The following is a 26,230-nucleotide window of genomic DNA, read 5'->3' as shown; positions in this document are numbered from 1 at the left end:
GTTTCTAGGATGCACCTCATCTGATGAAAGCACTGAGACAGTCATTCTCACTTAAATATATTTTTTTTCCCAAGGCAGACAAATTAAAGGAAAAGACATGTAAGTGTTAAAGAATTTGAAAAATGTTAAGGTTACAGAGGTTTCCCAAAATTTCTAAGAGTTGTGCAGAAGAAGATCCTCATGTGAAATATTGGTCCTATTTCCCCTGAACCCAAACTAGGCATCATTATTCTATAAAAATGTAAGTAGAGAAAAGCCCTGGCTCTACCTTCCCCAAAACTTCCAAATTTGAATAATATTCTTTTCTACTCTACTCATATCTTTATTTTCCAGATTGTGCTAAAGCTTGAGGACATTTTAGCTTTGGCATTTTTGAAAAATAACGTTACTTCCTAAGAAACAGTGTAATATAATGCACTAAACTAGGAACACTAGTTAGAGTGTTCCTAGAGTAAACACTATTTTAATTTTATTTGTAGATTTTCCAGCCAGTTGCCAGGTCATTCTTAGGGTAAAAACAGAATGGGAAAAGGGTGCTACGGAAGGCAGAAATTTCACCCCTAATAAGCCACCTACTGACAATATGATTGAGGGGAAATCCCATAACCTATCTGAGCCTGAGTTTGCTCAGTGGCTACAGAGGGGTAGGTAATAACAACACTTCACAGGACAGTCTTGTTGTGAGGACTAATGATATAATGGGTAACAAAGTGGTTTGTAAATGATAAGCACTGCATGATAGTGGTTATTGTCACCCCCAAGTATGAACTTGAACTCATAAAATGGGCAGAAAACAAAAAGAGAAAGCTGCACACCTGTAAACAGGCATCTACTCAGTCAGGAAAGCCAAGGCCAAAACCTGGAAAATATGTTATCCACCTGAAAGTCTTCCCCTGGTATATGTCTACAACAGAAAGGAAAAAAGAAGAAAATTTCTTTTAGATATAGTAAATTGGATTTGGTTTATATTCCACCAGTTGAATTGGCCAAATCCAATAACAAGCTGAAATAAAAACTTTGTTTTTAAAGCTGTATGGTTTATATGTCAGAGTAATTTGTATCAGACTAACCTTCAATGGAAAACAACTACAAAAGATGGACAAAACACTTGAAACAGGTATTTGGAGTCAGAAAAGATCAAATAAGTTAGCAGAACTTGAAGGAATAAATCCCAGAAAGAAAACAAAATGCACACGGGCATTGGAAATAGTCTGGACATCAGCCTCCACTTTTCTCCTCATACCACTTTCTGACTCACTGCACACACACACAAAAAGAGCCAGACTGAAAATAATGGAACTGCCAGTCTCACTGAAGATGATTAATTAATTGATTTATTGATAACTGAATTTAAGAATTCCATAGATGAATTTAGTAAAATTCTAAAATTAAATGAGCAAAAGAAATCATTGATAACTGATGTTGGATCATTTGGGTAGCCATATGGAAAAAAGGTCCTTTTGATCCCTACCTTATACCATATATACACACACAAAAATCAATTTCAGTTAGATGATAGACCTGAATATGAAAGACAAATAATAATGCCTCTAAAAGTTAATATAAGAAACTATATTTGTGACCTTAGTTTAAATAAAGATTTCTTATACAGGGCACAGAAACAGCTAACCATAAAGAAAAATGTTGACAAATTCTATTTCATTACACTTAAGTCTATATGTGAAAATATATCACTATAAGAGTGAAAGAATAAAATTAAAATAAAAAAATATTTTTTTAAAAAAGTGAAAGTCCACAAATAGGAAAAAAATATTTGCAATATGTATTTCCAACAAATAGATCATTTTCAGAATATATAAAGAAATATAACAAATCCATAAGAAAAAAGCAGACAAACCAATTTTCAAAAATTGGACAAAAAATCCTGAGTATATTTTAAAAATCCAAATTGGCTAATTTTAATGACAATATCTGGTGTTAGTAAAAATTTAAATCGTCTGAAGATTATCAGTAGGTATACAAGCCAGTAAAACCATTTCAGAAAAAATGCTGTCAATATCTGCCATAGCTGAACATATGTATCCTTTTTAACCCAACAATTCCACCACATGAAAAGCATTAAGATAAGCACAAAAGACACACATAAGGATATTCACAACAGCCTTAGGCATAATTTCCCCAAAACAAAAATAACCTAAACACTTATAGAACGAATAAATTGTGGCATGGTGTTTCAATAATACAGCAGGGGTCAGCAAACTATAGCCTGTGGGTCAAATCCAGCTATGCCCATTTACAGATATAGAGCTGTATTTGCACCACACCCACCAAGTTCAGGAGCTGCAACATAGACCATATGGCCTACGAGGCTAAAAAGGCTTACTAGGTCTGGATCTATACAGAAGAAGTTTGTCAATCTCTGCAGTGAATGAGAGCAGTGAAAAAGAATGAAATATTACTACTACTTTATCATTATAGCAAGACAAACTTGACACACATCATGCTGGTGGGTAAAAGCCAGACACAAAAGAATGTGTGTTATGATTCAATCTATGTAACTTTATATAAAGTTCAACCACCAACAAAATTAACATAAGTCAGATAGAAATGGTGATAGATGCCAGAATGTTGTTTACATTTGGGGAAACAAAAACAAAATAACTTGGAACGGCTTCCCTGGTAGCTCAGCTGTTAAAGAATCTGCCTGCAATGCAGTAGACCTGTTTGACTCCTGGGTCAGGAAGTTCCCCTGGAGAAGGGATACGCTACCCACTCCAGTATTCTTGGGTTTACCAGCTAGCTCAGATGGTAAAGACTCCACTTGCAATGAGGGAAACCTGTGTTTGATCCCTGGGTTGGGAAGATCCCCTGAAAGAGGGCATGGCAACCCACTCCCGTATTCTTGCCTAGAGAATCCCCATGGACAGAGGAGCCTGGCAGGCTACAAGTCCATGGGGTCACAGAGTAGGACATGACTGAATGACTAAGTATAGCACAGCACAGTAACTTGGAAAACCAATGGTGCAAATGATCCCTCTCTCTAAACTTGATAGTCTCATTTAAAAGTGAGGATGAAGTGAGCAGGGCTGGAGAGAAGTACCCACACCCAACTCAGCCCTCCAAGGCACATCACAGAGGCCACTGTCAAATCTCTCATCAGATTACATTATAGGTTGCTGAGTTGAAAAGACAAAAGGAGACAAAATCAATCGTTCCACAGCTGCTGGGAAGTTCAGATAAAAACCTATTACAAATCTCCTCTGATCCCTTTGTATTTGAACAGTAGGAAAAAAGTGAACTACAACAATCTAAACCAAATACAGTGTTTCAAAGTCAACTAAAAGAATATGTCCATCCCAAATCCACCCTCCTCATTTGGATGAGTGAATGAAATTGCTGGAGGCTCATAAGAATATTGATTTTGGAACAATAATTAAAATCTAATGGAGTTAATCAGTTTCACATAGAACTATAAATTTCATCCAAAGACATGATAAATTGCTTTAAAAAATATCTGACTGCTCATCTACTCAATTTTTTAAAATTTAGATTTCATTTTCTGACAATATTATTCATTTTAACTGAGAGAAATATTCATACCATCTGAAGTACTGGACATTTTATTCGAAGAAGAGGAAGGAAAAGGGAATCATTTGGTTCTTTATGGGGGTCAAATTAGACATCAAATAAAGTATGAAGTTTCTTCACCAGATACATTTCATAAAGTTAAATGGTTCTTTCAAGATTATGCTGACAATAGAGTCTTCAGTCTTTATTATAATATAGTCTATGACCTCACTAATAAGGATAATAATGTATCATCAAAAATGCTGTTAATTGAAAACTGTAAGTCTAATTAACCAGGGATGTGACCATGCATAACATATTATTAATAGAATGAAAAGATCACACCACACCAACTGCTACCCAGGAAAAGAAACTACTACAAGGACAGGCCAGCAGTTCAAAGACGCTTCACATCCATTTTGGCAAAAGTTACTGATGTTATTTTCCTTTCATTAAACTGTAGGCTTCATTGCAAAATGACTTAAAACCAGAAGAAACCTGAAGCAGATTTAAAAGATAAGTCCCTGGGCATCTGCTTGGGATCCAACCTATAAAGGACCCTCAAACGCTGCTGAAGACATCAGAAATATGGTGCCAATTAACTTGTTTCCACATGAAACTCTTTACATACTGGGTAAAATGTAAATTGGTCCCACTTCCAGTGAATTAATTCCCTGTAATGAAAAATATATTCTGTCCTAGTGCTCATCTCTTTCGATTATTGTGTGATACGCATGCACAATCAGAAAGCTTGGGGACCACTACAGTTTCTCAAAAGTGTTAGCTGCTCAGTCATGTCTGACTCTCTGTGACCCCATGGCTGCTCTCTCCATGGAATTCTCCAAGCAAGAACACTGGAGTGAGTAGCTATTCACTTCTCCAAATCCCAAAACAGCCACTAATATTTACTGAAAATTAGCTGTTACAGCTAATAAAATTTCAACACTAAAAGAATACATGGTACAGGACTCTCTCCAGAGAAAAATGGATTTATTTTATTATCTAAATTTTAAATTCTATTCCTTGTAAAACATACTCCTGTTATCAGGAAACATCTTTTAAAAAATCTATCAAGTAAACTGCACTATAGGAAGATGGAACTCATTTTGTCAATATTAAAAGCGAGTATCCAGATGAAAATGGCTTGCTGAGAGCACGTTAAAATCTCCCCAGTCCAGCAGCTAAGACTTAAAATAATAGATTGAATACAACAAATATAGATATAGATCTTTAAACATATATATCTGTAGTTGAAGAAAATAAAATCTCTGTGGGTTAGAAAAGGGAACTCAGTAACAGATGCTTAAGCCTCATGGCTCAAAGGAACTTGGATCTAGTTTGGAATACTGAGACTAAGGCCTCTATGGTCTCATGTAATTGCCTTTAAATGTACCCCAGGGACTTCCCTGGTGGTCCAGTGGTTGGGAGTCTTCCTGCTGATGCAGAGGACATGGGCTCAATCCCCAGGTCTGGGAAGATTCCGTGTGCCATGGGGTAACTAGGCTTATGGAATACAAATATACAGCCTATGCTCTAGAGCAAGAGACTCAGTGCAGCCCTAAATAGATAAATAAACAAATTTTTTTTAAGTGTACTCCACACAATGTGGGTGACTCAAACCAGGTTCTCCAATTAAAGGTGACAATTCATTGTTACCCATGACCTCATGTGAAGCATGTTCAGGGAGCATGACTCTCTCTGTCCTCTAGCATCAAAATTAAATAACAAGCAGGAGCCGTCTTTTAAGAGATTTTTGACTGGAAATTCTGAAGTCACTACACATTCATTCTGTTGCAATTTTTAAATTTTTATTTCTGATAAAAGTATCAGTGCAATTAACACCAACAAAATTGTTACATCTACTGTATTTGAATAGGAAGGTTAGCAGACTTCAATACTTTGAAAAAAAATTGACCAAAGATCTCCCAATAAAAGTTAGTGATGTGCTGAGAAGAACTTTAAGATAAGTGTTTAAGAACTTTAAAGATATAAAATCAGTATTACGGTTCATAAAATAAAAGCAAGAGTCATGAAGCAAGGGAAACCTAGAAAAGAACACTGTAATCATTGAAATTGAAACATTCAACAAGTAGACTGTATAGCATATTGTGTGTGTGTGAGTATATGTTCAGTTGCTCAGTCATGTCCAACTCTTTGCCATCCCACGAACTATAGCCTGCCAGGCTCCTCTGTCTATGGAATTTTCCAGGCAAGAATACTGAAGTGGGTTGCCATTTCCTTCTCCAGAGCATCTTCCCGACCCAGGAATTGAACCCGCATCTCTTGCATCTCCTGCATTGGCAGGGAGATTCTTTACCACTGTGTCACCTGGGAAGCATACAGTATATTGGGCACAGCCAAAGAGAAAACTGCCAAATGGAAAATGAAACTGAGGAAATCTCCCAAAGTACAACATAAGGAAGTAAGATATGGACATATAGAAGATAAATATAGAAGTCCCAGCATGCATGTAAAAATGTTGTAAGAAGAGACTAATGGAAAAGCTATGTTCAATGAGATAATTGCAGAGAATTACACAAAACTAAAGAAAGACATGAAACCTCAGGTTGAAAAGCCCAATGAGTGCCAGACAGGACAAATTTATTTAAAAATCCATGCTAAGATATATTGTTCATAAAACAAAAATAAAGAGATTCTTAAAAACTTCCAAAAAGAAATGCCGTTATCGACCCAAGCATGACAATCAGATTGACAGTAGATATCAGGTTACAACCCCAGAGAAGAAAAAAAACTTAACCTGATAGTCTAAACTTTCTCAGTTAACTATACCAAGGCTCAATTAGCATTACTGTCCTCTGACTTAAAATGTAAAACCACTGTTTAGTCTCCCTTGACCACTATCCTCACATCCTAGCCTTCTTACTAAACTTACTTTCTTATTAAACTTACGAAGCTTCCCAGGAGGTGCTAGTGGTAAAGAATCCACCGGCCAGTACAGAAGATGTGGGTTCAATCCTTGGGTCGGGAAGATACCCTGCAGAAGGGATGGGAACCCACTCCAATATCCCTGCCCAGGAATTTGGAGAGAGGAGCCTGGCCGGCTACAGTCTGTGGGGTCACAAAGAGTGCACAACTGAGCACACGTACGTGCACACACACACACTTACTAAAATTCTTAATTTCAAGGCTAGACTACCTAATGATGAAATGTAGAAACTGATAATTACTATTCCTACATATGCAGCATCATATGTAAGAAGAATTCAAAGTTCATTCTTTGTTAGAAGCTCTTCCTGAGATGAATCTTCTCGTTTTAAAAAAGATTAGCCTGTAGGAGAAGTAAAATGAATTTCCATTTCCTACATCACATGTCCAGTGGCAATAAGACAAACAGCAAAAGGGAGCTCAAGGCTTTTGCATGCTAAGTGTCTTCATATGTTGGACACTGTTAACAGTATACAGAGATATCAATGCCGCATTGAATACACAGGACATAGTTTAATGTAAACTAATTTTTTTCAAAGAAAAACAAAAAATGAAGACCTTTTCCCAAATTCTCATATAAAGCATTGTTAACAGAAGAGCTCAGCAGTTTTCTACCTTGAAGAGAAAGGTTGTACTTACATTTCTTACTTTTGAAAAAGTTCTTCCACCTGTATTGAATCTGTGCTTCAGTCTAATTGAAAATGAAAAATCTCCAGATAGGAGAAATCCAGTGACATTCAGAGCCTAAGGCTTGACTTACAAAGTAATTCTACCAGTAATATTTTTATGGTTGCAGAAAATGGAAAAACACAGATATTTTGGCTTGTAGTATTAAATTTAATTCATAAAGTTTAGTAGCAATACTTCTGAGGAAAGAGAAAAGCTAGCTTTCAATATAACTAGTCCAGAAAAAAAGAAAAAAAAAAAAAAAAAAACATTGCTGTTGCAGAAATTGCTTACTTCAAATTTCAAATATAGGTTTCAGGGTTCTGAAACACAGAAAGATATAAATGGTTTATTATATATCTCAGATTGTAAAAGTATCAAAAAGATTTCTTAGGGTGAATATAGCTACCTATATAACAAAGAAAAAAGGTATTGTTTTATTTTTATTAGTTCTCCTGTCATTCATAATAAATAAACAGGATTCAATATTAGTCTTCTGAATAGATATTATGAGGACTATAAAAACATCTTAGAATCTAGCCTATTTCCCCCATAAAAAGTTATATATTTTTAAGAAAATAAAGAAAACAGGAGGAAAAGTCTTGGTTTGTAAACATATGCATATATATATCATTTGAGGGACTCTCCAAGTGTAATAGAAACCACTTATAAGATCAAACCACATTCTTTCATTGTTTTCACTGACCATGTGTCAGAATACTGACCCATTTGAGATTGTTAACACATACTGATTAAGTATAGAAATGAAGATTTCTCCCAAAGAAAACAGTAAATGCACCCTCTTCGTTTTAGCATTTTATCCATATTAGAGGAAAGAGTTGAAAACAACCTCAAATGTTCAAGTAGGGACTTAAAGAGAGTTTGCTGTACACGATAACATACAACTCCTGTAATGAAATAACACACCTTAAAGAAATACTGAAAGGAAAATAATTGCATTCATAACTTAAATATAATTCTGCAATTCTTCATATATATATCATTTGAGGGACTCTCCAAGTGTAATAGAAACCACTTATAAGATCAAACCACATTCTTTCATTGTTTTCACTGACCATGTGTCAGAATACTGACCCATTTGAGATTGTTAACACATACTGATTAAGTATAGAAATGAAGATTTCTCCCAAAGAAAACAGTAAATGCACCCTCTTCGTTTTAGCATTTTATCCATATTAGAGGAAAGAGTTGGAAGCAACCTCAAATGTTCAAGTAGGGACTTAAAGAGAGTTTGCTGTACACGATAACATACAACTCCTGTAATGAAATAACACACCTTAAAGAAATACTGAAAGGAAAATAATTGCATTCATAACTTAAATATAATTCTGCAATTCTTCATTTTTAAAGTAGTGTACTTTTTCATGATTTACCTAACTCCAAATCCTACTTCACCTGGGAAAGGAAGGGGGAAGAGAGGGAAGGAAGAAGGAAGAAAGGAAGGGAAAAAAGCCCTCTTTCTTTTATTAGCTCAAATATTGTTCTACATTTTCAGAAGCTCAGCAAATATTCTACTTTATTCATGATGTTTAATTTTCAGTCAATGGAAATATTATTATTCATTTACCATCTAATGAAGGAGACATTTTCATTAAAAAATTCTAGATCAGAAAAAGTATTAGGACAGCATAATAAACATTTAAAAGAGAAAAGAAGATTATAAGTTAGACATGGACCTCACTATTTACTCCAAGTTAATTCCAAATGGATTACATATTTACATACTTTACAAAAAATAGAAGTACCAGACAAATCCAGGGGTTTATTATAGTACTGGAATGGAGAAGGCCTTTCCAAACATGTCACTATTATGGAAGCCATAAATTAAATAAATAAATAAGTTTGGTAACCTATTTGGTAAAAAGTAAATGAATACAGAAAACTAATAGGCTAGGCTCTCATGAAGCAATCCTGTGATTACACTGAGTTATCATAAAGCAATCATATTGCAGCTTCTTCATTATCAGTGTACAAATCATTTTACTTGTATATAAATATGAATCTCTTTTTCACATTACTTTTTTATTTTTGATACCTAGTATTAGTAATACACATAACATCTACAGTGTTTTGTATCATATAAGACAATATTGATATAGGTGCTGACAGATGATCCATCTTATAAATAGGTGAGGTAAATTCATGGTATTGATAAATACAGTACAATATTGTAAATATATTTTCTCTTCCTTACAATTTTCTTAATAACATTTTGTTTTCTCTAGCTCATTTATTGTAAGAATACAGTCCATAGTGTATAATAATTTTTTATATTATCAGTAAGGACTGTGGTCACCAGTAGGCTATCAGTAGTTAAATTTGAAGGAGATCGAAAGTTATACATGGGGGCTCCCTTGGTCGTTAGGTAGTAAAGAACCTGCCGGCCAAAGCAGGAGACAGAGGTTCAATCCCTGATCCAACATGCCATGGAGCAACTAAGCCCATGCACCACAATTATTGAGCCTGTGCTCTAGAGCCTGTGAGCAGCAACTACTGAGCTCACAAGTGGAAACTACCGAAGCCAGAGTACCCTAGAGCCCATGCTCCGCAACAGGAAAAGCCACCAAAATGAGAAGCCCACACAGTGCAACTGGAGAGGAGCTCCTGCCCTCGGCAACTAGAGAAAAAGCCCATGCAGCAACAAAAACCCAGCACAGCAAAAATAAACAATGTGTTTAAGTTATACATAGATTATATATGTATACATGTATACATGATGAACTATGGACGGAGGTTCGTGATATTGTACAGGAGACAGGAATCAAGACCATCCCTGAGAAAAAGAAATGCAAAAAAGCAAAATGGCTGTCTGAGGAGGCCTTACAAATAGCTGTGAAAAGAAGGGAAGCGAAAAGCAAAGGAGAAAAGGAAAGATATACCCATTTGAATGCAGAGTTCCAAAGAATAGCAAGGAGAGATAAGAAAGCCTTCCTCAGCGATTAATGCAAAGAAATAGAGGAAAACAATAAAATGGGAAAGACTAGAGATCTCTTCAAGAAAATTAGAGACACCAAGAGAACATTTCATGCAAAGATGGGCTCAATAAAGGACAGAAATGGTAGGGACCTAAAAGAAGCAGAAGTTATTAAGAAGAGGTGGCAAGAATAAACAGAAGAACTGTAGAAAAAAAGATCTTCATGACCCGGATAATCACAATGGTGTGATCACTCACCTAGAGCCAGACATCCTGGAATGTGAAGTCAAGTGGGCCTTAGAAAGCATCACTATGAACAAAGCTAGTGGAGGTAACGGAATTCCAGTTGAGCTATTTCAAATCCTAAAAGATGATGCTGTGAAAGTGCTGCACTCAATATGCCAGCATATTTGGAAAACTCAGCAGTGGCTACAGAACTGGAAAAGGTCAGTTTTCATTCCAATCCCAAAGAAAGGCAATGCCAAAGAATGCTCAAACTATGGCACAATTGCACTCATCTCACACGCTAGTAAAGTAATGCTCAAAATTCTCCAAGCCAGGCTTCAGCAGTACATGAACCATGAAATTCCAGATGTTCAAGCTGGTTTTAGAAAAGGCAGAGGAACCATAGATCAAATTGCCAATATCCACTGGATCACTGAAAAAGCAAGAGAGTTCCAGAAAAGCATCTATTTCTGCTTTATTCACTATGCCAAAGCCTTTGACTGTAGATCACAATAAACTGTGGAAAATTCTTAAAGAGATGAGAATACCAGACCACCTGACCTGCCTCTTGAGAAACCTGTATGCAGGTCAGGAAGCAACAGTTAGAGCTGGACATGGATCAACAGACTGGTTCCAAATTGGAAAATGAGTACGTCAAGGCTGTATATTGTCACCCTGCTTATTTAACTTATATGCAGAGTACATCATGAGAAACGCTGGGCTGGAAGAAGCACAAGTTGGAATCAAGGTTGCTGGGAGAAATATCAATAACCTCAGATATGCAGATGACACCATCCTTAGGGCAGAAAGTGAAGAAGAACTAAAGAGCCTCTTGATGAAAGTGAAAGAGGAGAGTGAAAAAGTTGACTTAAAGCTCAACATTCAAAAAACTAAGATCACAGCATCTGGTCCCATCACTTCATGGAAAATAGATGGGGAAATAGTGGACACAGTGACTGACTTTATTTTTCTGGGCTCCAAAATCAATGCAGATGGTGACTCCTTGGAAGGAAAGTTATGACCAACCTAGACAGCATATTAAAAAGCAGAGACATTACTTTGTCAACAAAGGTCCGTCAAGGCTATGGTTTTTCCAGTAGTCATGTATGGATGTGAGAGTTGAGCTATAAAGAAGGTTAAGTGCCGAAGAATTGATGCTTTTGAACTGTGGTGTTGGAGAAGATTCTTGAGAGTCCCTTGGACTGCAAGGAGATCCAACCAGCCCATCCTAAAGGAGATCAGTCCTGGGTGTTCATTGGAGGGACTGATGTTGAAGCTGAAACTCCAATACTTTGGCCACCTGATGAGAAGAGCTGACTCATTTGAAAAGACCGGACACAACTGAGCGACTGAACTGAACTGAACACTTGACTAATGTATTTTGTACATTACACACTAAAAAACTGTACATTTACTTGTTTTTCTTCCATATATATTTTTATACAATCTTTAAAGGTTACACTCCATTTACAGTTATTACAAAATATTGACTATATTCCCCATGTGGTACATCATGAGCTTATCTTACACACAGTAACTGTACCTCCTGCTCCCCCACCACTCTACTGCTCTCCTCTCCTTCCCCCTGCGCTGTGCTGGGCTTAGTTGCTCAGTCGTGCCCAACTCTTTGTGACCCCATGGACTAGCCCGCCAGGCTCCTCTGTCAATGGGGATTCTCCAGGCAAGAATACTGGAGTGGGTTGCCATGCCATCTTCCAGAGGATCCTCCCAACCCAGGGATCGAACCCAGGTCTCCCACATTGCAGGTAGGTTCTTTCTTTCTTTCAATCGGAAGCTAGTTACTTTACAATATTGTGGTGGTTTTTGCCATACATCAACATGAATTAGCCATGGGTGTACATGCGTCCCACCATCCTGAACCCTCCTCCCACCTCCCTCCCCACCCGATCCCTCTGGGTTGTCCCAGAGAACCAGCTTTGGGTGCCGTGCTTCATGCATCAAATTTGCACTGGTCATCTATTTTACATATGGTAATATACATGTTTCAATGCTATTCTCTCATATCGTCCAACCCTCGCCTTCTCCCACATACTCCAAAAGTCTGCTCTTTACCAGATTCTTTACCATCTGAGCCACCAAGGAAGCCCATGAATAGTGGAGTGGGTAGCCTATCCCATCTCCAAGGGATCTTCCTGACCCAGGAATTGAACTGGGATCTCCTGCACTGCAGATTCTTTTTTTTTTTTTTTTAATTAGTTGGAGGCTAATTACTTTACAATATTGTAGTGGTTTTCGCCATACACTGACATGTATCAGCCATGGATTTACATGTGTTCCCCATCCTGAACCCCCCCTCCCACCTCCCTCCCCATCCCATCCCTCTGGGTCATCCCAGTGTACCAGCCCCGAGCACTTGTCTCATGCATCCAACCTGGGCTGGCAATCTGTTTCACACTTGATAATATACATGTTTCAATGCTATTCTCTCAGATCATCCCACTCCTGCCTTCTCCCATAGAGTCCAAAAGTCTGTTCTATACATCTGCATCTCTTTTTCTGCCTTGCATATAGGGTTATCGTTACTATCTTTCTAAATTCCATATATATGCATTAGTATACTGTATTGGTGTTTATCTTTCTGGCTTACTTCACTCTGTATAATGGGCTCCAGTTTTATCCATCTCATTAGAACTGATTCAAATGTATTCTTTTTAATGGCTGAGTAATATTCCATTGTGTATATGTACCACAGCTGTGGAAAAAAGGGAACCCTCTTACACTGTTGGTGGGAATGCAAACTAGTATAGCCACTATGGAGAACAGTGTGGAGATTCCCCAAAAAACTGGAACTAGAACTGCCATATGACCCAGCAATCCCACTCCTGGGCATACACACCAAGGAAACCAGAACTGAAAGAGACAGGTGCACCCCAATGTTCATCGCAGCACTGTTTAAAACAGCCAGGACATGGAAGCAACCTAGATGCCCATCAGCAGAAGAATGGATGAGGAAGCTATGGTACATATAAAAATGCTATCTTAAAGAGTATTTAAGCAGCATCTTACAGTAAGTGCTAAAGTGGGAGTCTCAGGAGAGACTGCAGAATCTTTTATGAGACAAGAAGGATATGCCTGAAGAGTTCCCTTGGCTTTTCTAATTTTAGCCCCAGGGAGCATGGCTGCTGCTAATTCCAGTCTGTGATTTCACTTAAGTAAAAGATTATCAATAGCAAGAAGGGAATACAGGCCCAATGAAACCACACACAAACACAGAAACAAGCAACAAATGAAAACACTGCTGATCAAAGCAGGCCTCATTCTTAAAGGAACACTGAAGCATTACATTGTCATTAGTGGCACTTATGTCCAGTGGCTCGTCTTTTCAGAAACATGCTATTACTGCATTGGCAGTAATCTTCACCAGACACCCAAGGGTAACTGTCCATTTCAGGAGGAGGTGAGGGGAGGGCCCTAGTGCACGTTCATAATATCTTCATGGAACCTCTAAACAGTGGCCAGAGAAAAATGCAAGGCTCCAGAGTTGATGAAAATAACCTGTTTGCCTTTGTTAGGCGCCAGGACCCACCTTTAGAAATTGCTGGGGTCATGAGATCTCTTGTAGGTTTACTGGGAGCAGAAACAAGCAAGCATCCAGTGAGCTCCACCAATACCAAGTACTTATGAAACAGTGACAGCAAAGCTTTCCATAAAAACCATCAGATTTTAGCTAGTCTTCCTAGGGTAGGCGAGTCATCAGGAATGCATTCTTCCCATTGTGCTCGGCCTGCCACTTGTTCCCTGAGAGCGCAGCCAACTGCACCCTAACCAAGGCGCGGACCCCATCCCAGGGCCTTCCAGGGGAACAGGAGGACTCCACCAGACAAGGGTTGCAACCAGGTGGCACCCAAGAAAACAAGCAACCAATCTGGAGGCAACTGAAGAGCATTCAGTGAGAGAGCTCCCGGATTCCTAGCGGATCCCCGACCCTCGGGCGAAGCGTTTCCAGCTGAGCTTCATTCAGCCCCGGATCCGCAGCCAGGCTGTCAGGGACCGCTCTCCTGGGAGAGGTTCCGTCTCCTTGGACCAACGATGGAGAGACTCTGCAGGCAGATTCTTTACCAGCTGAACTACTAGAGAAGCCTCTCCTTTCCCCTGGGAACCACTAATTTTTCCTCTGAGTCTGCTTATTTTTGTTAAATTCACTAGTTTCTTGCATTTTTTAGATTTCACATATAAGTGATATTGTATAGTATTTTCATTTCTCTGACTTATTTCATTAAACATAATACCCTCTAGGCCCATCCATGTTATGCAAATGGAAAATTTTCATTCTCTTTTATGACTGTGTAGTAGTCCATTCTCTATATATACACCACATCTTCTTTATCACCTTGCATGTTGATGGATACTCAGGTTGCTTCCATATCTAGACTATTGTGAATAATACTGCTATGAACATTGGGGTGTATCTTTTCAAACTAATGTTTTTGTTTTCTTCAGATATACAAACAAGAGTGGAATTGCTGGATCATACACTAGTTCTATTTTTAGTTTTTTGACGAAACTCCATGCTGTTTTCCACAACGGCTATACCAATTTACAGTTTCACCAACAGTGTAGGAAGGTTCTCTTTTCTCCACACTCTTACCAAAATTTATTATTTGTGTTCTTTTTGATAAAAGCCTCCTGCTGGGAGATGTGAGATGACACCTATTGTGGTTTTGATTGGCATTTCTCTCATGATTAGTGAAGTTGAGCATCTTTTCATATGCCTGTTGGCCATCTTCATTTCCTTTTTAGAAAAATATCTATTCAGTTCTCCTGCCCATTTTTAATATATCCAAGGTAATCTGTCACAGTATAATTAATAATAGCAAAAGATTGGTATTAACCTAAATTTATGTTACCAAGTGTCAAGTAAAATGAATTGTGGTAAATCCATTCTACATAGTATGATACAGCTTATTGAAGTGAATAAGAACCTCTTTACACATTTGCTTATGAACACATAAAATTAGTAGGAGCTATATGAGAATAACTGCTACTGGGGAGCAGAATGGATTGCTGACAGATAGAGTGAGGAAGCTGACTTTGCACTCTATACTTTCAAACCTTTGGATCTTTGATCTATGTTAATGTATTGTTCATTAAAATAAAATAGTAAAGAATGGTATTGGCCACACCGAGGAAACCAGATCTGAAAGAGACACGTGCACCCCAATGTTCATCGCAGCACTGTTTATAATTGCCAGGACATGGAAGCAACCTAGATGCCCATCAGCAGACGAATGGATGAGGAAGCTGTGGTACATATACACCATGGAATATTACTCAGCCATTAAAAAGAATTCATTTGAATCAGTTCTAATGAGATGGATGAAACTGGAGCGAAGTAAGCTAGAAAGAAAAAGACCATTACAGTATACTAACTCATATATATGAATTTAGAAAGATGGTAACGATAATCCTATATGCAAAACAGAAAAAGAGACTCAGATGTATAGAACAGACTTGTGGACTCTGGGAGAAGGCGAGGGTGGGATGTTTCAAGAGAACAGCATCGAAACATGTATATTATCTAGTGTGAAACAGATGAGACAAGTGCTCGGGCCTGGTGCACTGGGAAGACCCAGAGGGATCGGGTGGAGAGGGAGGTGGGAGGGGGGACCGGGATGGGGAATACATGTAAATCCATGGCTAATTCATTTCAATGTATGGCAAAAACCACTGCAATGATGTAAAGTAATTAGCCTCCAACTAATAAAAATAAATGGAAAAAAAAAAAGAATGGTATTGGCTAACAATAGTCACTTTTAGTTGACACTCTACTGTTTTACATATTTTATTTAATTCACACATTTTTTTAAATGTTCAATCTCACTCATGATAAATAAATGTATGTTGAAGCTACATTGAGATAACTCTTTTCACTTATCAGATCAGCAAATATCCTAGAGTTTGAAAACACACTGTCTGGGCAGGGGAAAAGTTCACTTTCAGAGGAGGACACTGAGACCCATGAAGGCTGAGACTTCTCTGTAATCAGAGGCAGGGCTGGAATATTATCCCAGAAGGTCTGGGTCAGATGTTATGCTGCCTCTCACCATGAAAGGTGATTATAGCAACATTTTGGTAGAAGACACAGTTGTGACTTTTCACTCTTTACAACAGTCAATAATTATCAACATAAAATTGATTTTTTCAGTGACATTTCTTAAGAGACTTTACAGATGATATTCAAAAGGAGTCAACAGAAATGCACTGGACCAGCCATCAAGAGTTGTCGATTCCAGCCTGACTCAGCCATCGCTTTAAATTCTCTTGGCCTTCATTTCTATGTATAGAAAATGAACAAGAAAATATCTAAGTTTCCTTTCAAACTCTAAACCCTTTATGTGACCCAAGTCAACTGTATGATCCCAAGTCCTCCAGCATTTGGGGATCAGCTCTTTATGTAAAACCAAGTCAGATAGTTTATGTGCCTAACCCAAGTCGTAACATGGTCTAGCCTCAGCTCTTTCCTTTTCCAAAAATCGTATTTCTAATGTATTTAAGACCACAAGATTCGTTTCTTACCCATCCCTAACAGGTTACATGGAAGCCTGCTTCTTTGCTGTTGCCATACACCTAACAAACTGTATTCACCTTCTGTCCCTTGCTGACGGTCACTGCTGGGAGCTCAGGAACTGACACCTCTTTCTTGATCCCACTCCAGCACTCCTAACACAATAATAGACATTTTCAGGCACTATCAACAGAATATAAAACAAGCAGAAACAGCTACAGATCAATAAAGAGGTAATGCTATACAGTATTTAAATCACTTTGCTGCAGAAATGGTTGGGGATAAAACCTATTCCTAATAATGAAACAGGAAAATCCTACTGCGTCCCCCTTTCCAAGCCCAGGTCTAACAATAAAAGTCTTGTAAAATAATCTATAATCATAAGAGGGAGGTTTAAGCCAGCAGAGTCTGGTTGTAGTCTAAATGGGTGCTTCTCTCTAGGCTAGAAATAGTAGAATGCCCAAAGAGGTGACTATGGGCAAGGGTTCATGAGCTTTCTTGTATTTACTCACTCATCCCCTGAAGGTTATAAACTCAATAAAGGAGGAGAAAATACAGAAAACAGCTCTCCTATTTCCCCTAATTAAAACATCATCTCTGTAATAGGTGAAAGAAAAGCTTTCAAGTTTCCATGTGATTTAAAATCCCTTCTTTCAAAAGTGTGACAGAGAGCAAGAAAATTTACACACCCTTGAGACAAGACAGTGAAAATATATTACTGTCCTGTGCAGGTAGATGCAAATTGCTAGTGGTGACTTATTTATGTACAGATGTAGAAGCAAATGCACTGGCCAAATCTGTTGCTAATATCACAGGGCATCTTGGATAGCTTTTCCAGAATTGAAACAATCTCAAGTCCAGTATTAACAATGGTGGCAACAATTTCAATACACCAGCAGCAATTTGCAGTTAGTCTCTCAGAATCACTTAAAATGACTACAAGGAAAGGTTGAAAAGCAAAATAGTTGCCTACCTGGCATCTTTCAGACCTTTAATGATATTAGGGTTCTCTCCAATTACCTCCAGCACTCTATATTATTTTGCATGAACTCTTCAGACAACCACCTAAATAATAGTAAGCAGTGTAAGTTCTAGTGTTGCCCTTCTAGAATTTCCACTCACAACTGGTTTAAATTACTTGGGTCCATTCTGGGACAGTAGTTGGCATTCTCCATACCTTGAACAGATGAAAAGATAATTATGTCAAGAAAACTGGCTCTGTTTTTCCCACTTGGGGAATTAAAAGTACCTATTTTTCTAGGCTTGTCACCTTACCCTAGAACCTGCAAATAAAAATATTTTTTATTTGCTTCAGGCTTTGTCAGGCCTTCCTGGCATTTCCAGGTGCTGCTAATCCTATGTTTAGTAATTTTCCAAAGGAGAGCATGCTATATTGTCCCATGAACAGTGGATACAATCAAGGTTATGAAGTCCAGTATCCTAGCAAAGATGGGCAAGTACCAGGTCTCCTGGTCTCAACTATGAAGTTAAGGCACTCTCATTTCCTTGCCCCACCTCAGAGACCCTGGAAAGACAGCTGTTACCTTGAAGTCACTGCTTCATCAATGACAGGAGGCAATAGGCCTTTTGTCAGATGGGGTCTAATATCCAGGGACTGGGTCATGTCTCTGATGCAGAGTGTACAGTTGAGGCAATCAGAATGCTTCTCACATAACAAGAGGCAGAATGGCATCCAGGTTAGAAACTCAACTGCCTGCCAGTTGCGTAATCTTGATGGAGTCATCATTTTCTCAGTTAAAGTGGGTTTAATATTTAAATCATGAATTCTTTTTGAGCACTAAATAAGTTTGTACATGTAAAGTGCTTGGAAAAGTACCTGGCACAAAGTAACTACCTAATAAATGCATTAAGTACAATGAGCTACCATTATATTAATTTTGGTTCTTAAAAGTCCAGCAGCCATTCCATGGGACCAGCTTTCCAAATCACTCCGACATTCTAAGGAGCCAAGGCCATGAAGTCTCTTGCATTAGATGACACGGCCCCCATCCTGTGGGTCCCGTTTAAGTAGACAGCAGGCATGCAGGTTTAGGGAGTGCAAAGGCACCCCAATAAGCCAGGTGTGCTACAAGAGCCACGGTCCCCTCCTTCATGAGTTCTCTAATTCCACCTGAGGCGGTTCTAAGAGTGGAGAAATCTGGCCACTGCTCTGACTCTCTCTTTGCCCATCCAGATCAGCAGTTCGGATGGAGAGGATAGCTCATGATGTAAACGATGCAAATAGATGAAACTCTGATCTTCACTTCCAGGGCTTGGCTGGTAACAGAGTCAAAGCCCCTTCTTAAATATTAAAGTGGTGGAACTCTGGCCATTCCTTCACCTCTGCAGAATATTGGACTACCTCAGGGCCAACTGCCCTCAGCTTTGGGCTCTTAGATCAAAACTATGAAATAGTAGGAGAGATCTCCTTTGACATCCTGTTACATTTATACCTGTTTTGCCCTGGTGATTACTTTTTTTTTAATGACATTTCTTATTTTCTTTATAATTTTACAAGCAATATATCTTCAATATAGAAACTAGAAATACATAAAAGCATAAAGTAGAAAATAGCAAACACCACATAATCCTTACCCTCTAGAGATAACCATCATTAGCATTTTTATACACTTCCTCCCAATGTCTACATATTTTTTAATTGAAGTATACTTGACCTACAACACTATGTTAGTTCCAGGCACACAACATAGTGATTTGATATTTCTATACATTACAAAGTGATCACCATGGTACGTCTAGACTGCTTACTTCTTTACCCTCCAATGTATTCGGAAATTCCAAGTCACTTGCAAAATGTCAGTAAAACTATGTACAATGAAAGAAAGAACCCTGGAGAATCCTTTTTGGAAGCAGTCAGCAGGGGAAATAGCATAGCATTGAACATTAAGAATAGCCACTGATCAAATTTAACCAAAGGCTAGTTGTCTTTACTCAGACCTTCCCAGAAAGAGTAAATAAGAAATATAGTTGACTTGATTCACTTTGGCAGCCAACAGATAGATTTTGGTTTATTTTCTTCCTGTCCTACATGATAATTTTTTTTTAAGGCAAAGAAAAAAATATATAGGGAAGGAACAAGGTAAATCCCAGGTCAATTTTTAAATAAATGTTCTACTTTGTCCAAAAGGAGCACTGAGCTCACAACAGGCATTAAAAAGGAAAAAAAAAAAAAAGCTAGGATGAATACTAGACAATTGAAAATATAATCAATTGGCAATGCCCTCGAAGGCCACAGGGTACTAAGTAACCCCCAGCAGAACTTTGTGAAAAGCAAGTCCAGTCAGGAAGCAAACGTCCCCTCCTTCCCTCTTCCGTTCCTCCCAGCGACAGGCTAAGGAGAGATGATGAACTGGTTCTTGACTTGGGACAGGCTTTTTTTTATTCTGTTATACATGAGGTAATAAGATAGTGATCAAGGCTGCCTCCAGCCCTTGGGTTTAAAATATACTCAAGCTCACAAAATACAATAAGTTGATTATTTACCATTATTTCAGAAAACACAATGCCACGTATCTTAAATTTGTGGTTTACACATTTATCATTTCCTACACTAGACATACTGACAACTCTCACTTCTACTGATAATTAAAAGAAATTATAAATATCTTCTATGTGTAGCACAATGATCACTTTAACCTTACAAAATACAATTTGCTGCCCACACAATTACCATTTTATCTTGCCATTTAACTACAGATAATGATCCTTTATGAATCAAACCCACAACCTGGAGATTTTCTATCTCATGTTCATTTGGACCCTTGCAAAAATAATATAGAATGCCTGCAGTGTAAAATTAGGCCAAAACTTAATTATCTTGCAGCTTATTTCCTGAGTTTAATTAACTTTTCTGAGTGGTTTCTATTGCAATGAGGACTAGGCCCATTTTGTATTATTTGGTGTCATAACTTCACTTCTCTCTCAGTTCCAAGGACACCACAAGCTCCCTCCAGTCCTAATTGCCATGGAAAATGCAGAGATATGAGAACTGCAAAACAGCTATAACCAAAATTAAGAACATGCTGCTGTGCATACTAACACAGGGATGGAAATCTATGTGTATGCTATCTATAATCCTTTCTAGCCTCCAAATGAACTGACTTTAAATATTTAATTATCTTGTTAAGTAAATTCAGATTATGGATTCAAATTCTCATCATTACAGATCATCAGGCTGTTTCAGAAGGAGAATAAATTGAGGCCAGGCCAACAGGCTTTTATAAACTAGATTATGATGCACAGTTTATAGCTTAAAGTCCTCCTCCTCCATGCCTATGCATATTAGTTCTCTGGACCCCAAGAGGGCTGGAAGTCACAAGACATTCTGCACCTGGAGTGTCCAACCTCACCCCCATGCATAGTGGAGTGAATGTGGCCTTTGGATCCCAACAGATGAAAATCAATCCAGACTGTTCCATGATTTGCCCTGTAGCCACTGGCAAGTTACTAAGTCTCTCCCAGCCTAGACAGTCCTGCTAATAAATGCAGGTAAAGGTAAATGCCCCCACTAGGGGTTCTTATGAATGTGGAACTGTGACCTGGAGACTGGGAGGTGAGATCACCAGTGGACTACCTCACACTCCCTTCCCCCATATAAAGCGTTTCAGGAAAGAAAACCATTTCCCTCCAGGGAGAAATGTCAGTTGATTTTTAACATGCCAAAATGCTTTGTGAATGCCTGAGAGCAGATAATGAACAGGAAATCGGACTTGGGGGAGGAAACAACCTCTGTTGAGAGGCATAAAAACAAAAAGACTAGAGGAAAGGTTTTGAAGACCTAACCATTGCTTGTAACAAAAAACAGACAGACAGAAAATGCAGTAGAGGGAATGGGGAAAGAAAAAAGAACATGAAACATCCAGAACATTCTGATGCAAAGTTCAAGAAAGAAGGAGAGTTTATGACAAAAACCAAGGAGAAACCAGAAAGAAAATAGGAACACTACTAGGTCATCTCCCAGTCTCCAGGTCAGAGTTCCACATTAACCACGATTGTGCCGCTGTTCTGCCCAGAGCCTGTCTTCACTCCACAGGGCTAGGGAGCAGCGGAGGGTCAGTACTGGGAGATGCTATAACCTTTTAGATGCCACCAGGTAATTTGCGCCTACCCACCTCTCCACTCATTCTTGCTGCTGGTCCAGTCACACAGCTGAGATTCTCTTTGTTTTAAGCACATTTCCATCTTTAGTTCTGTAATGTGGAAGAGTGGAGCGGCCCACCACTGTTCTGGGTCAGAGGGATACTTTGATCTGGCTCCATTCAGTCACTCCTTAGTCCCTCCTAGGCTAGCTCTGGAGAATTTTTTTTCCTTTTCTTTTTTTTTCATTTATTTTTATTAGTTGGAGGCTAATTACTTTACAATATTGAAGTGGGTTTTGTCATACATTGACATGAATCAGCCATGGAGTTACATGTATTCCCCATCCTGATCCCCCCTCCCACCTCCCTCTCCACCCGATCCCTCTGGGTCTTCCCAGTGCACCAGGCCCGAGCACTTGTCTCATGCATCCAACCTGGGCTGGTGATCTGTTTCACTATAGATAATATATATGTTTTGATGCTGTTCTTTTGAAACATCCCACCCTCGCCTTCTCCCACAGAGTCCAGCCACTATGGAGAACAGTGTGGAGATTTCTTAAAAAACTGGAAATAGAAGTGCCATATGACCCAGCAATCCCACTTCTGGGCATACACACTGAGGAAACCAGATCTGAAAGAGACACGTGCACCCCAATGTTCATCACAGCACTGTTTATAATTGCCAGGACATGGAAGCAACCTAGATGCCCATCAGCAGATGAATGAATAAGGAAGCTGTGGTACATATACACCATGGAATATTACTCAGCCATTAAAAAGAATTCATTTGAATCAGTTCTAATGAGATGGATGAAACTGGAGCCCATTATACAGAGTGAAGTAAGCCAGAAAGATAAAGAACATTACAGCATACTAACACATATATACGGAATTTAGAAAGATGGTAATGATAGCTCTGGAGAACTTTCCTTCACACCAACATCCATCTTTTACCTGTCCAGGACCCTATGCTCACTCCAGGTATAAGGGTAGGTAAAACAAGGCCTGCTTAAGATCTTCTGAGCCATGGAAAGGGCCATCTCCAGTCTAGAAGGAAGGAACACAGATTTATGACAATAGTGAGAGGAAGGCACTGGCCAAGTGAGGTCCTCACATTAGAGAAAACAAGAGGATAATCACTATAGATTTTAGGCTCAGGTGACCAGTGATGCCACAATTTTGGCTGACACCTAGGATAATGACTAATACCCGCAAAGTTCCTTCCTAAGCTTTACAAGCATTGCTGTTTATAGTCTAAAGTACTCAGTGTCTTGGGAAAAATTCAACTTTCCTGTGCTAAGTGTCCCATACATGAAGATGCTGGGGTTGATCTAGGCAAAGACATGGCTATAACTAGAGTAATGACATCCACTGAGGTCCTGGCATTTTTGTTATTGCTGCAGTTACCATTCACATCATCTCATAAACCAGGAAGAATTCTCCTCCACATATTCATCTTCTTACTGTTTTCATTCTGAATTTTTAAATCTACCTTGTCCAGGGAAATAATTCTTGATAATTAATCTAATATATAATTTCGCTCTTCAAAAACAAAAAGGACTCCTAGCAAACAGAGTATCTATATTTTACTCATATTTAGTCCATAACCTTGGCCTTCACAGACCCTCACATCCATGCACCAGTCCTTATTTTACATTAAAATGTAAAAACTTTGCCTTGAGGTTATCCTGAGCCACAGAGGACTTTGTACCTAAAAGCCTCCTGCCTGCATCTGGTTCCACAGCCTTCCACACACTCCACTGCACAGGCCTTAAATCATCCTGCACACCCTGCTCTTGTACCTGCCAACATCATCCACTGTCTAAATGCAGCTAGCAGCTGTTTATTTACAATTAGATCTGCCAGCTGGAAAGCAAACATTCTCCGTTACCAAATCAATCAATGTTACAGGGAGAGAAAAAAAAAATTAGGTACAGCATGAAATGGAGGACAGCAACATCACATTATATTGCAGCTGTCCTTGTGCAATGCCATTAGATGTTCTCAGCACCAAGAATTCATATAACTACAATCTATAATCAGCTGTTTTCCAGGCACAGATTTGACACCTAAGAAATACTGCCTACCAGAAGTGAAGGTTTGGGCATTGGAAGCCCACAGCCACCATCTGAAGTCATGAACAACACTGTCCTAAGGGGTAGGTCTCTATCATGGAATCGGGGCTTTTGGCCTAAATTACAATTATCACTTTTATTTTCTCTTTTATTCAAGTGGTGATTATAACTGAATCATGCATATTGATATTGAGCTCTCAAAATAATACATTACCATGTTGATTATTTGGGGGCACTCTCTCATTTTGGAAATCTCAAATAATGATGAGTAACTCTTCCTCCTTGTAAAGTGGTCTTGCATAAATAAATCCTTCCATTTCTATTGGTTTATGTATTTACTGATGTTCATGACCTTGATTTGAGTTTGGATGTTAATTTATAAAGCATAATTTAAAATACACTTGACTGATTTAGACTTTTGACTGCGTGGATCACAATAAACTGTGGAAAATTCTTAAAGAGATGGGAATACCAAACCACCTGACCTGCCTCTTGAGAAACCTGTATGCAGGTCAGGAAGCAACAGTTAGAACTGGACATGGATCAACAGACTGGTTCCAAATAGGAAAAGGAGTATGTCAAGGCTGTATATTGTCACCCTGCTTATTTAACTTATATGCAGAGTATATCCTGAGAAACACTGGGCTGGAAGAAGCACAAGTTGGAATCAAGATTGCCAGGAGAAATATCAATAACCTCAGATACAGAGATGACACCACCCTTATGGCAAAAAGCAAAGAACTAAAGAGCCTCTTGATGAAAGTGAAAGAGGAGAGTGAAAAAGTTGGCTTAAAGCTCAACATTCAGAAAACTAAGATCATGGCATCTGGTCCCACCACTTCATGGCAAATAGATGGGGAAACAGTGGAAAAAGTGGCTGACTTTATTTTTCTGGGCTCCAAAATCACTGCAGATAGTGACTGCAGCCATGAAATGAAAAGACACTTACTCCTTGGAAGGAAAGTTATGACCAACCTAGACAGCATATTAAAAAGCAGAAACATTACTTTGTCAACAAAGGTCCATCTAGTAAAGGCTATGGTTTTTCCAGTAGTCATGTATGGATGTGAGAAGTGGACTATAAAGAAAGATGAGCACCAAAGAATTGATGCTTTTGAACTGTGGTGTTGGAGAAGACTCTTGAGAATCCCTTGGACTGCAAGGAGATCCAACCAGTCCATCCTAAAGAAATCAGTCCTGGGTGTTCATTGGAAGGACTGATGTTGAAGCTGAAACTCCAATACTTTGGCCACCTCATGCGAAGAGTTGACTCATTGGAAAAGACCCTGATGCTGGGAGGGATTGGGGGCAGGAGGAGAAGGGGCCGACAGAGGATAAGATGGCTGGATGGCATCACCAACTCGATGGGCATGAGTTTGAGTAAACTCCGGGAGTTGGTGATGGACAGGGAGGCCTGGCATGATGTGGTTCATGGGGTCGCAAAGTCAGACATGACTGAGTGACTGAACTGAACTGAACTGATTTAGACCTCAAATAGGAACATGGCAATAAAAGCATAGCAATATGGTTTGTTTAAACTGGTGTTCAAATGGTAAGGCTCTTTATCTGCAGGAATTTTGTTTGGTTTATGCTGTCCCAATTTTTTTTTTTTTTTTTTTTTTTGCTTTTTTTGCTAGTAATTGATGGAGGAAAAAAGGCTACTAATTAAAAATTGGAGGGTCACTAAACATGAGATTCCAATACACAACCCAACATTTTTAGCCAATAAAAATTATGAATGCATTCATACTTTTCAGCACCCCCTAAAACTCACTGCAGTTTGAGTGTATAGCATTTCAAGTAAATGCTATAAATGTCCTTCTCTGGCCCTGGTGTGATATGAATTGGAAGATTTCCCTCTCTATGTACTCCTAATACAAAACTCAATTGCACTTGGTGTAAATGCAGAAACATCTGCTCTATCCACCAACTGCTTACTGGAAATGTACAGCCAAGGATGCTGCAGACCTCCTCTGTCCTCATTAGAAAATATGCTGGCAGCAGGACAGCAAAACTCAGAGAGCTAAAGGAATCAGGAAAAGACAGTGAAGACTTTTCAGGAGGATAAATGAAACACTCCCAAGTGAGAAGTGGGAGTGGCCATAAGTAGATCCAGAGCCTTCATTGAGAACTTAGGAAGCTCTGTATCTGCAGGCCCAGATACCACCCTTTTCTACCTCAATTCTAAAGGCCATGGTCGCTTTTTTAGCGCCATCTGCTCGCGGCACCG

General features: G+C 38.8%; 1 long non-coding RNA gene across 12 annotated transcripts in view; it reads right to left on the bottom strand.

Moving 5' to 3' along the window:
* The window catches only part of LOC110128585 (uncharacterized), a 146,402-nt gene that overhangs the window by 61,705 nt on the left and 58,467 nt on the right, over positions 1–26,230 (bottom strand). For 5 of the 12 annotated variants that reach the window (XR_011486783.1, XR_011486782.1, XR_011486786.1 and 2 more), the window contains 4 exons: positions 22,880–22,972; positions 17,800–18,003; positions 16,907–16,981; positions 816–904 (listed from right to left, as the gene is read on the bottom strand). This is a non-coding gene — a long non-coding RNA (uncharacterized lncRNA). The remainder of the gene's footprint in view (positions 1–815; positions 905–16,906; positions 16,982–17,799; positions 18,004–22,879; positions 22,973–26,230) is intronic. The other 7 variants (XR_011486792.1, XR_011486791.1, XR_011486790.1 and 4 more) reach the window with 4 other exon arrangements.

The sequence above is a fragment of the Odocoileus virginianus genome, chromosome 3 (assembly GCF_023699985.2).
Source record: "Odocoileus virginianus isolate 20LAN1187 ecotype Illinois chromosome 3, Ovbor_1.2, whole genome shotgun sequence".
NCBI lineage: Eukaryota > Metazoa > Chordata > Mammalia > Artiodactyla > Cervidae > Odocoileus > Odocoileus virginianus.
The sequence above is the reverse complement of the archived record's forward strand: the minus strand, read 5'-3'. Positions and strand labels throughout refer to the sequence as shown.